Here is a 13,851-nt window from a genome sequence, read left to right on the forward strand (position 1 = left end):
TTTGTTTTATCTTTTTGTACATATTTCTTTTCTTTTCTACAATCACCAAAGAATGGTACTTTAGTACTTACAAAGCTCAAAATTTATTAAAGTCTTCTTATATTCATTTTTTGTTGATCATTCCCCAACAGCCAAAGCTTATACTGTTGGGTCACTTTATTTTGCTGTGATACTCTTACAGCTTTCATTTATTATTTACTTCTTAGAATGTCACATTCTGTTTTCATATCTGATATTCGAAATGTTTTTCGTAGTCCACATGATTTTTACTTCTTGTAGAGTTTTGAAAAATTCCTCTCCCACCATTTGGAAGTATTTCGCAAAAGTACTCACAATATATATGCTCTCCATTTCTGTTATTTAGTGGGATTATTTTGTTTTGCATTAATTGCTTAGCTCACAGAAAACAGACTGCTGGAAATTTGGAAATTCTCTCCCAGCTAATTTCTTTCTTGTGTCAGATAAAACTGTTTGTCAAGTGATTGTTTAGTGTATGTGATTATTACCAGACTGTGAACAGCACTAAGTTTCATGAATACTGTATATATTTTTGAATTTAGTATGTGTTGTTATTCGTGTTAGATCCACTAACAACAATTTTAAGCATTGAGACTGCAGAAGTTAGTTAAAGATGTACATGTTTCCCATATTTATTGAAAAACTTGTTTATTGATCACCCCTCACACCTACCTTAATTCCACTTCCATAATAGCCGAGGAGAATATATTAGATGTGCATGGGAAAGAATAAGCCACACTCTGATACCTTGCCTCCAACATTATACTCTCATACTTAATATTGTGCAGTTGTAATTTCATTTGTGTTTGAATTGACTGTTTGCATTACGAAGTCAACAATCCTGTGTAGATAAAATTACAATGGAAGAGACTACTATAATATACATGTTTTGTACCAATAAAGTAACGTAGTGAATTTGTGGGGATAGTGATGTAAGGAGTTTGTTAGTTTTGACTGATTGATAGTGTAACATTTACTCCACTAGCAATGCTGTCCGCTCAGCCTGCTTGTGATTCGTTGGTTGGCTTAGAGCCTGCTGGTGTAAACATCTTCAGGATTTTACTCATTTCCAGGTGATCTCTAGCTACTATAGTTTAAGGATCTCATTTATTGCGTGGTTTATTTGTGACAACATTTAAGATAGCAAATGTTTAATTACTTAATATTAAATATTTTATTTTAGGCAGATAATGCATATAGTTATATTAATTACGTGCTTTTAGGATTTCTGAAACACTTTCTGGCAAGCAGCACCAGTGGAGGAATCTATCTCGGTATACGTAATTATCACTATGAACTTGTTTTTGAAATAATTCCCAAAAACTATTCACTGTGTGTTTAAATGTCTTAATGCTTCTTTGTTAAATTGTTTGCAAGTTGAGCACAAAATATAAAAGGATTCATTGTTGTTGGCATGAAGTGCCTAAATAACTGTATGTAATGAATAAACTGTTAAAAATGGTTTCATCCTTCATAAAAGGTAAATGATGACCTATTAAAACCAGTTCACACTGTGTGAAAATAGCAGTTAATCGTGTGCAAGTGTAAAAAAACTGTGTTGCCACAGTTGTGGCCAACATAAAATTTCAACTACCATCATATCAAAACAGTTTTATTTTGTGCTTGAATTTAATTTGATAAATTTTCTTTGTGACTGTTATGGCACTGTTTCAAAATGTTCACATAATTCTCGAACATAAACTTATACAGGAAATATTAAAAAATTAAGAGTTTTAATCTCTACTGAAATGAAAGCAAAATCAGAGGAAAATAGTTGTCCATTTTATAATTCCATTTATGATTCCTGCATCTCTTGCAAAGTACCTTAATTTCTCAACCAAAAGGTTGTGCCATGTACAAATTTGATTTCATATCCTCCTGCATTAAGAGTTTTATTAAACTTTCCCTGGGGCCTCTTAATAGTAGGACTGTGTAGTATCTGCTACTTGAGTTTCTGGAGCATTTAAATAACACTCTTGCAGTCACTAAACGTGACTATGCCACAACATGCTCCATTTCATTAGATATCTCTTCTATGAAACCAAACCGGTAAGGCCCCCAGACTGATAAGCAGTACCCAAGAATCTGTTGAATGAGTGTTCTGTGAGCCACTGCTTTCGTGGATGAAGAACATTTCCTTCACATTCTGCGAATAGCTTCTTCTGGTAATTACTGGTACCAGTGATTTATCATTTATAGTGTAAGGGAACAGTAATGGACCCCCTTGCCTATTTATGTGCAGTATAATACATTTCTTTACTTTTATGGCCACAGTCAACTGCCAGGTTCTGCACCAATTGTTGAACCTTTGCAGATCCTCTTTCATTTCACTAAAGTCTTCTGAGGTTTCTACTTTCCTATAGACAACAGCAATGGTTCACAAATAGCCTCCCAGAATTTCCAATGTTATCCACTAGACCATTTATGTATTACACATACAGTAAACAGTACCAACCCTATAACACACTTGGATTACTCTTGAAATTACTTTTACACTTGTTGATTTAGTCCCCTGAAAAACAAGGTGACGAGTGCTATGTACTAAGAGACCCTGAATCCAGTCATAAATGTTGTCCAGTATTTGGTTCACCAAACTACTGTGCAGAACTGTTTCGAATTCCTCCTGGAAGCAGAGGATCACAGCATCAACCTCACTACTGTTGTCTGTTGTGCTCTGTTTCTCAAGGATAGACAGAGCAAGCTGAGTTTTGGAAAGTGTCTGGCTGTGAAATACTTGTTGGTATTTACAGTTTACAAGTCATTTTCATTCTCCAAAAATGTTATGATGCAAGAGCATAAAACATGTTCTTCAGTTCTGCAACAGATCAGTATTAATATACACTCCTGGAAATTGAAATAAGAACACCGTGAATTCATTGTCTCAGGAAGGGGAAACTTTATTGACACATTCCTGGGGTCAGATACATCACATGATCAGACTGACAGAACCACTGGCACATAGACACAGGCAACAGAGCATGCACAATGTCGGCACTAGTACAGTGTATATCCACCTTTCACAGCAATGCAGGCTGCTATTCTCCCATGGAGACGATCGTAGAGATGCTGGATGTAGTCCTGTGGAACGGCTTGCCATGCCATTTCCACCTGGCGCCTCAGTTGGACCAGCGTTCGTGCTGGACGTGCAGACCACGTGAGACGACGCTTCATCCAGTCCCAAACATGCTCAATGGGGGACAGATCCGGAGATCTTGCTGGCCAGGGTAGTTGACTTACACCTTCTAGAGCACGTTGGGTGGCACGGGATACATGCGGACGTGCATTGTCCTGTTGGAACAGCAAGTTCCCTTGCCGGTCTAGGAATGGTAGAACGATGGGTTCGATGACGGTTTGGATGTACCGTGCACTATTCAGTGTCCCCTCGACGATCACCAGTGGTGTACGGCCAGTGTAGGAGATCGCTCCCCACACCATGATGCCGGGTGTTGGCCCTGTGTATCCGGTCGTATGCAGTCCTGATTGTGGCGCTCACCTGCACGGCGCCAAACACGCATACGACCATCATTGGCACCAAGGCAGAAGCGACTCTCATCGCTGAAGACGACACGTCTCCATTCGTCCCTCCATTCACGCCTGTCGCGACACCACTGGAGGCGGGCTGCACGATGTTGGGGCGTGAGCGGAAGACGGCCTAACGGTGTGCGGGACCATAGCCCAGCTTCATGGAGACGGTTGCGAATGGTCCTCGCCGATACCCCAGGAGCAACAGTGTCCCTAATTTGCTGGGAAGTGGCGGTGCGGTCCCCTACGGCACTGCGTAGGATCCTACGGTCTTGGCATGCATCCGTGCGTCACTGCGGTCCGGTCCCAGGTCGACGGGCACGTGCACCTTCCGCCGACCACTGGCGACAACATCGATGTACTGTGGAGACCTCACACCCCATGTGTTGAGCAATTCGGCGGTACGTCCACCCGGCCTCCCGCGTGCCCACTATACGCCCTCGCTCAAAGTCTGTCAACTGCACATACGGTTCACGTCCACGCTGTCGCGGCATGCTACCAGTGTTAAAGACTGCGATGGAGCTCCGTATGCCACGGCAAACTGGCTGACACTGACGGCGGCGGTGCACAAATGCTGCGCAGCTAGCGCCATTCGACGGCCAACACCGCGGTTCCTGGTGTGTCCGCTGTGCCGTGCGTGTGATCATTGCTTGTACAGCCCTCTCGCAGTGTCCGGAGCAAGTATGGTGGGTCTGACACACCGGTGTCAATGTGTTCTTTTTTCCATTTCCAGGAGTGTATAATTATGTGCATCTGTCAGATGACCCTTTTTGGAAACAGGAATGAATTTTGCCTCTTTCAGTAGTCTGGTACTCTTCGTTATTCCAGTGACCTACAACAAACTGCTTCTAGAAGGGGAGCAAGTTCTTATGCATAATTTCTATGCCTCTATCACTTATCTCAGTATCTGCCATTTGAGAGTTTGTGCAATGACCAAAAAGGACAAATCGTATTACACTTTTCCACAGTGAAGCATTTTTGAAAGACTGAATTCAGTATTTGACCTCCTCTATGTCATCTGCTTTGGCACCAGTATGATCACTGAGAGACTAGATTATTTTGACTGGCTTTTGACTTAATCTAAGGCCAACACTTCTTGCATTGCATTTGTTATTGCTAATTCTTGACGTGGCTTAAATCTGTGAGGCAGCTCTCTTTGTTTTCGTAGCAACTTTGTAAAAGGGCTCGATCAACAGTAGGTCTTTCCCATACCTCACAATCATCCATTTGTGCTCCATGTCTTCATTCCCAGCACTAAATATTTGATCTGACAGATTGGCTGCTCTGTAATTTGTTTTACATCATCAAATAAAAATGTTTTCCTACCTTAAGACACCTTATAACACCTGTAGTAATTGATGCCATAACAATCTCATGATCACTGATGCCCTTTTTATGTTAAATGATTCAAAATTTGTATATGTTAGTCACTGAGGACTTTAAGATGTTACAATCACGACTTAGTTCTCTGACTCCGTCAAACATTTTTCAGAAATAAATGTTCAGAACAATCTCTCTCTATTCCGTGTTCTTGACATTACTTTTAATGATGTGACTGTCACCTTCTTTTGCTGACAGATTAAAGTGTCACCCTATTACAGTCATCTGATCAGGAAACTTATCCATTATATTCTCCAGGATTTCTCTAAAGTAACCTACCATTACAGGTTCTACAGCAGCTGGTATATAAAAGCACCTGATTATCGTGTTTGACCTGTCATTAATGCTTACCATCACCCAGATTATTTTACTATCTATTTAGGTGGCCCTTCACTTCTCCAAACAATAGCATATGCCGAGAACGCCACATCCAAGATTGTCACACCATACTTTGAGACATGGTTAGACCTTCCAATTTTCTCCAGACTAGAGGGTCACAATCATTGATTATACATGTGTGATGGTGCAGATAGTGATCCATGCTTACATCCTGCGAACTGTGTAAAAGAACTGAGGATGACCTCAGAACCTAGATGGCAAGCATCATTTGTACCAACATGAGCTATGATTTGCAGCCAGTTGCAAGTAGTATTTTACTCATTATTAAAGGTTCCGCCTTTTATGCAAAACACTGTTTTTTCTTGTTACCCAAACATGTTTTGGCCTCTCTGTGCCATCATCAGTGGAACGAAAGTGCTGGCAGGTCGATAGACACACAAACAAACACAAACATACACAGGAAATTCTAGCTTTCGCAACCAATGGTTGCTTCGTCAGGAAAGAGGGAAGGAGAGGGAAAGACGAAAGGATGTGGGTTTTAAGGGAGAGGGTAAGGAGTCATTCCAATCCCGGGAGCGGAAAGATTTACCTTAGGGGGAAAAAAGGACGGGTATACACTCGCGCACACACACACATATCTGTGGATGGATATGTGTGTGTGTGCGCGAGTGTATACCCGTCCTTTTTTCCCCCTAAGGTAAGTCTTTCCGCTCCCGGGATTGGAATGACTCCTTACCCTCTCCCTTAAAACCCACATCCTTTCGTCTTTCCCTCTCCTTCCCTCTTTCCTGATGAGGCAACAGTTTGTTGCGAAAGCTTGAATTTTGTGTGTATGTTTGTGTTTGTTTGTGTGTCTATCGACGTGCCAGCACTTTCGTTTGGTAAGTCACATCACACACACACACACAATTACGACAGCTGGTCATCTGCAAACCATACATTGTAAATGTGAATTTTATCTGCAAGTTAACACATCACTTAATTTTTTTAAATGTGATATTGGTGTGGCAAAAGTTTTGCATATATGCTTATTAATGTAATGTATTTGATTTTTTAAAAAAATGTTTTGTGTATATATCTGTTAATGTAATAACAAGTATATACACAAAACATTTTGACAGCAAGTAGTATTAACAACAAACATAGAAAAAAGTCCAAAAGACATAGCAAAATCTCATTTTTTTAAATCAAAGGCTGTCTTAATTCACAGATAAAATTAACATTTACTTCATTTGGTTTGCAGATGACAAGTTATCAGTGCAGGACACCAAACAGATGGTTCTGCAAAATCATATAACGTACAAAGTATGGACAAAAACTTCCTCTAGTCCTCATTTTGTTAGGCTGCTTACAACCTAAAATATGTTGATTTCTACAGTTTTTCAGTAAACATAACACACTGATGATGGGACAGAGGTGATGAAACATGTTTGGAAAACAAGAAAAAACAGTGTTTTGCATAAAAGCCAGAACCTGTATCCAATAAATTTAACAACAAACATAGAAAAAAGTCCAAAAGGCAAATACAGGCATATAGTATGTTCAGAAGCTGCCAATAGCCTCTCTTTCCCGTCTTCGACAACACCACTTTGTAAACATTTGAAGTACACATTGGCCTTCATTTGTGATGTGCCAGTTATTTCTCTAAAGGGCTCCATTACCCATCTAACATTGGTGCTCCCAATTGCCACTGTGTCCACTCTGAGCTTGTGTGGACTTGCTATGAAAATCTACCTGGGCCAACACATGAAGCATGCTGTGCTGGCTCAGATGTGTTATCAGCATAGGGCAGCACTTAGTACCTACCGAGAGAATGTAAGCGGACAGCTGTGCTCTCTGATTTTGGATTCTCCTTCTGCTCTGAGAAAAGAAATCCAATATTCACTCAGCAAGTGAAGACAAATTTCTTACTTTGCTCATTGGTATGTGGTGCAATGTTGGAGATATCAGCAACACGATCAGACTGTCCTATTGTGGTGCTGTTGATAGCAGAAATCTACACAATTAAAAGTATGAAACACACAAAATATAAACAAGGAAAATAGTTATTGTTGTCAATTGTAGTAACAACCCTCATCAGTAAATGAGCCCTGCTTTGAAGATAACCAGTATGGTCAATCACGTAAGCAAAATATAGAAGTCAGAGGTTGGGGAAGAATAAGCACCAAACTTCAGTTGGCAGGAAGAATGTGAAGAAGTGTAGCTTGAGTGCAGTAGTGAAGTTTGTAAGACAGTCATGACAAAACTACCTGTATATCATTCCTAACTTGTTTGGCTGGTAAATGTGTGAAGAACATCATGCACACTGCCAGCAAATATCAGATAAGTGGAACAGAGTGGAGGCTTATTTTTGAAACCATTAACTCACTAATAAAGTTCAGGGACAAGGCAGTTCTTTTGTCCTCTTTTTGATTTTTGGAGACACATTGAAGTATGACAAGTCAAATGACTTGCATAAATGCACAGACTTTCTTCTCCTTGTGATGCATATGGAAAGAATGGTCCTTGGCATTTGGAAAATAATGGTTGGTTGTTATCATAGCCATTCAGTTTGTGCACTAACAGAATGAGGAGGAAAAAGACATAAACCATTCATCAATACAAAAGTGATGTTTGTACTTGAATAGTTGCACAGAGATTAATTAACCTGACTAGTTAAGATGATATGGGAATTCACCAGAATAATAATTTATTTCTATAATAATGGTATTAAGAGAAATGTGCTAGAGAAAGATAAAAAATGAAAGCTTGGGTTTCCATTGGCATAGCATTCCAATGGAAATGTTATGTAATTTCTTATGGGAATGTGTTTTTCATATTTAGGGTTTAAGTTAGACTGATGTTTCTCATAATAGAGGAGGAAGTCACTTTGTAAGAAAAGGTTATCAAATTTTTTTAGGCAGCTTTAGTTTACTTCTCACTTTTAATCTATGTAAAATTTTTGAAAACGTTATCAGCAATCCTATATATTAATATGATAATGTAGAAAAAAGTCTTGATCGCAAATTTCTTTTAATCGGAGTGACCGGTTTCAATCCTTAAGGATCATCTTCAGACTCCAAAACGGCAGGTGGACTTCCATGAAGAAACATGCGCCGACCCACGACACTGAACTGACTGCTCTCTGCACCAGTTCAGCATTGTGGGGTGGCGCAGCTTGCTCCATGGAAGTCCACCTGCCATTCTGGAGTCTGAAGATGATCCTTAAGGATTGAAACAGGTCACTCTGATCAAAAGAAATTTGTGATCAAGACTGTTTTTTAATTATCATTAACCTATTTCTCCATCTATTGCTTAAGGATGACATTACGTTCCTACTTTCCAGTCTCCTGTCTTCTTACATTTTTAATCATTATCAACACCACTTACACAACTCGACATGCACTTTGTTACTTGCTCAGGACGATTACACTTCAGATATTTAACATGCAAGCCACACTAGTATGTGTTGTGTATCACTTGAACTGCTTACCACCCTCACTCATCCCAAACTGATTCCAATTACATTCCCTCTAAAAATCACTTCATGCTTGATTTCACTATTAGCCTGTAATAGTGATGTAATGCACTCAGTAATTGTAAAACAACTCATTCACAGAAGACTGCATTCTACGAGGGTGGTTTGAAAAGTTCGCAGAGTCTGATAGAAAAAAAGTACTTACTTCACTGAAACTTTTTTTAATTTCTCCTTGTAGATTAATGCACTTGGTCCAACGATGTTCCAGTGCCTTGATCCCATCTCAAAAATGAGTTTCCTCCAGGCCTGCAAAATAGTTGTCAACTCCGGTTATCAATTCTTCATTTGAAGTGAATCTTCGACCACCAAGAAAAATTTTCAGTTTTGGGAAGAGATGGAATTCTGACGGAGCTGTATCAGGTGAATAAAGACAGTTGTGGCAATAATTCATACCTTAGTTCATGTAATTTTGCCATGTCGACAGCATGTGTGCGGGCGCGCATTGTCTTGATGGAAGATGACTTTCTTCCTTGCTAAACCAGACCTTTTTTCACGTATCTTTTGTTGCAATTTGTCCAGGAAGTTAACATAATATTCTCTAGTAATTGTTTGCCCAGTTGGGAGATAATCTACAAACAGAATCCCCTTCGCATCCCAGAACACTGATGCCGTGACCTTTCCCGCCAAAGGAATTGTCTTTGCTTTCGTTGGTGGTGCAGAATCAGGATGTTCCCACTGCTTTGACTGTTGTTTTGTCTGTGGGGTATAGTATTGCATCCAATTTTCATCTGTGGTCACAAACTGACACAGAAAATCTTGTTAGTTTCTCCTAAAATGGGCCAAACATTGTTCCGATATGTCCATCTCATGCATTTGTGATCCATCGTCAAGAGTCGTGGCACCCATCTTGCAGGTAATTTTTTCATTTCTAATTCTTCAGTTAAAATGTGGTATACCATTTCAGATGACATCTGGCAAGTGTGAGCAATTTCACACACTTTCAATCCGCGATCCTCCAAGACCATTTTGCGCACTTTTGTAATGAGTTCTGGAGTAGTGACACAACTTGGTCAACCACTGGGCAGATCATCATCCAAGCTCTCCCAACCAAATTTAAATTCATTTGTCCTATTGGCAACAGTGGAATATGAAGGAGCATTCCCCAAGTGTAATCTGGAAATCGGCATGAATGTCCTTTGCTTTCATACCTTTCTTTACGAAGTACTTAATTACTGCTCAAATCACGATTCCCCCCCCCTTCCCCCATCTTTGCAAATCACTACACGGGAACAACAACAGAGCCATGTCACCACCACAGTTCTCTTCTAAGATCAGGGACATGGCACGTGTTTAAAGACAACAGCCCAATGAATATCACATGGACAACTCGTTGCGCTATCGCTGACATCTTGTGGTGATTCCGAGAGCTTTTAAAGCCACCCTCGTAAATATTGCTCCCTTCATGAAATATGACGAAGGTTATTTTATGGGTTGTGGACATTTATGCAATAAAAGCTTTACATTTCCTCATTATCACCAAAAAATTTGAAAATGGTGGACATTAAAATTGAGTCAATAAAAGCCTTTCATCACTACTGCGAAAATTAGTAATGCAAAGCTAACTTTTTGTATAATGTGTTGTTAAGCAGTTCATAACCGTAGAAAAGAAGTTGAGCATCTTGGCTTAACTTTTGATCTTGTTCCTGTTTATAGCAAGCTTGCACATACTGTATTTGTCTCTCATTCCGGAAGATTGAGGTAGATGTTGCATGGAAAATTATTATATGACATCATATTGCAGCTCTCTTCATACTGAGTACATAAAGTACATTGTTTATTATGTTGAACAAGTTTAATCTTTCTTGAAGTAATTAACTGGAGAACATATAGTAAAAAAGTGTACAGTTTTGTGGCAACAGACATACTGTAACTTTAGAAAATCCAGTAGGGAATAATAACAATATTATGAAAAGGATAGATTGCTACTCATCATATAGTGGAGATAGGCACAACAAAAAGACAGTCAAACAAGTAAGCTTTCAGCCAAAGGGCCGTGTTGAGAGGGGGGGGGGGGGGGTAGTGTTTAATTTGGAAGAAGGCATTTTGACCAAAAGCTTACTTGTCAGTCTTTCTGTTGCACCTTTCTGTGGCTCAACATCTCCGCTACACAGTGAGAAGCCATTTATCCTTTTCATAATACCAAAGTACTGTAACTTTAGCCACAAGTAAAACTACATCAACATTTTCTCATGCATGTTAATATTGTGTGATAACAGGTTTGGCAGTAAATGAAAACTGAAATGAATTCCCTTCTTAAATCTTCATTGAGGTTAGCTGTCTGTCAGTGTGGTCGTTTGTCATAACTAACTTCAGTTGTGCCATGTGTTCTATGAGAGCACATATGTTTTAAATCATTAATTTCATCTCTCCGCTAACATTGTCATTCTAGCCTTTGCTGGACCATTCTGAATTATTGTGCCCACAATGATGTTGTGTTTGCTCCCGTGATAAATCTCACTACTGCTGTAATCAGTCGCATTCAGGAGCCTCAGAATTTTTGTTAAAAGAATTATTTGAACAGGGATCCTCCTTGAAAGTTTTTTAGTGGCAGTTTAACAAAGTTACAACTTATTCCCTCACTTGTCACAGTAGTTCACTTTGAGACTGCAGTAGTATTGTTTTTTGCAATAGTTAGTGTGAATATTATGTTGAGTGCCCTGGTATCTAACGATTACACATTTTCTACTTTTGCCTTTTGTACTGGGCACATTGAAGACAGTATAAACAAAATCTGTTCTAATTTTGTTAGTCAGAAGACAGGATGACAGGTGGAATGCTGTGACTGTTTATGTCCATTGTGCTGACTTCGTAATACATTGTAGCAAGATTTAAGCAGTGGTACATACTCAAGTGAATCACAGAAAAGCTGTTTGAAGTATCTTTAAAACTGCGCCATTTTGCTGTAGATTTGTTACAGAATGAAATAAAAATTAACAAGCATCTGGTTAAATGTTAGAGTGAGAAATATGATATTTAGTAACCATGATGCTCTTTCATACTACAAAAGTACATTTGAGTGCTGTAATCTATTTGTTGGAACAACAGAATTTTTAAAGTAATGTCTGCATTGCCAGAAAGTGTGATCAGAATCCTAATATATATTTACAAATAAATCATTTGGGGTAGTTCTGCTATTTTATTGCAGCAGATTAGGCATGGAAAATAACTACTATGACATCATATCCAGCGCAATTGTGTGGGGACAATTTCATCTTCATTGTATCCCCTTATCCCCACAAATGGTGTGTTAATGAAAGGATTCATTTAGAGGTATTTATATTTTTTCAAGCAGGATTTGTATATCATAGTTAACTTTGATTCTCACACATAAACACATGAAAAAATGCATGTGTTTTTGTGTATTAAATGACTGCAAAACTTGGCAATGAAAAACTGTTATTTTGCTATTTTTTACATTAATAAAAAATAAATATGATTGGAAATATATAAACAGTTTCCAGTTAGTAATGTGTTCATTCATAAATTCAGCTGTAAAAATATAGAGAAGTTATCCCACTTTATATTGTGATTCATTGCAGAAGTTAAAATTTGATTTGAAACATAATGAACTTTATTGCCTTGTTGCTGCAGTTACATGTTATAGTTGATTATTAAGTTTGAGATGGTGTAATGTTTTGACAGTAATAATAAGCAACGTAATAAGTGAGAAAAACAGTAAACTTGTAACTGGACTGACCATACATGCAAGGCATAGGTATTTTAGTGAAGTGACACTGCACTAATCTCTGTCTTATGATTGGTGATACTGAATACTCAGAATACAGTTGTTTGTTAGCTGAATTTAAAGTGTACTTTTAAACTTCAGTGTTGCTTGATATTACACGCATGCACACGTGGTAATGATAATTGTACTTCATTTGCAGTTAGCTCAGAATCCCTAAATTGAGTAATTTGCTTATTCAATTACTCAGTATTTTACTACCATGTAATGGTGTAAAATGCACATTCACAAAACTTAAGATGTCTACAGTGAATAATTGCAGCAATATTCTTATTTCCAAAGTAAATGTGCTTCTGTCAGTTCCTCGCACCATCTTGAACCAAGTGTGCTGATAAATATAAGATATTGTGGTATCTATGACTAAAAGCTGTAATATTACTTCTTTCAGTCACATAAAAAGGGTATGCTGTCTACAGTGTACTCAAGAAGCAGTGTCAATATCCTTGCAAGCAGGAGTACAGAGCTATATCTGATTGAAGATCTTGGTCTCTCACTGTGTCTGCACAACCTGGCGATGTTCTGTTTGGAAATGTTCCTCTTGGAATCTTCAAGATGTCATCCCAAATGCAAGGTGATCTTTATTTATAAGCATCCTTCTTTTGTTATTGCTACTGGCTCTGAAAATTAAAAATCACATTCCCCTAGTGTCCAGTCATTTACATTAACTGGTTTATATGAATTTGTAAGATTAATAAATTGTGGTTAACTGAATGTATTACATCACTACTCACTTTCAGTAAATGACAGCATTATCTTTGTAATCATTGTAATAGTTCATCATTCATCATGCATTTGTGTATGTTACTGTGAAGTGAGTAGTGTCTTGATATGGAGGCAGCAAATGTAATTTTGTTACTCCCAAGTAAAATGTGATAATATCAAATGAGCAGAAAATATGCAACAAGCAGACCACCATATTGCTGGAACTGCTGTAATTTGCTGCATGACTACAGCTTCTTTTATCATTGTTTTGATGCCACCTGGATATCCATTTTGATAAGGTATGTTTGAAGCATCTTTAATGTTTTAGAATGAAATTACTTTTTATACAAATGATGATTCATAGTGACGAGTTACAAGAATTGTAAAATTATGTTATGGAAAGGAAATAAATTCTTGAACATCAGGAGTATTCTTTTTATTGTTGGAATCTTGTTATTTCTTTCATTTGAAACCCATGATTCTTTTATCATCAGACAGGATTAAAATTTCAGTAATATCTGTCAAACTAACAGTCAGATGTGGTCAGTAAGATGTGTACATAATGTTTATCTCTCATGTGGGTCATGTTGTTCTTTGACATGCCTGCAAAATAATCCTCTCTGTTTTGTTT

The 13,851-nt window shown here is 38.3% G+C and overlaps 1 protein-coding gene across 1 annotated transcript in view; it reads left to right on the forward strand.

Moving 5' to 3' along the window:
* LOC126235866 (luc7-like protein 3) overlaps positions 1-13,618 on the forward strand; it is a 150,831-nt gene extending 137,213 nt beyond the window's left edge. Inside the window, exon 9 of the mRNA XM_049944768.1 lies at positions 12,907-13,618. The gene's annotated coding sequence lies outside the window, so the exon portion shown is untranslated. The remainder of the gene's footprint in view (positions 1-12,906) is intronic.
* Positions 13,619-13,851: the final 233 nt, after the last annotated feature.

Source organism: Schistocerca nitens, chromosome 2 (assembly GCF_023898315.1).
Source record: "Schistocerca nitens isolate TAMUIC-IGC-003100 chromosome 2, iqSchNite1.1, whole genome shotgun sequence".
Taxonomy (NCBI): Eukaryota; Metazoa; Arthropoda; class Insecta; order Orthoptera; family Acrididae; genus Schistocerca; species Schistocerca nitens.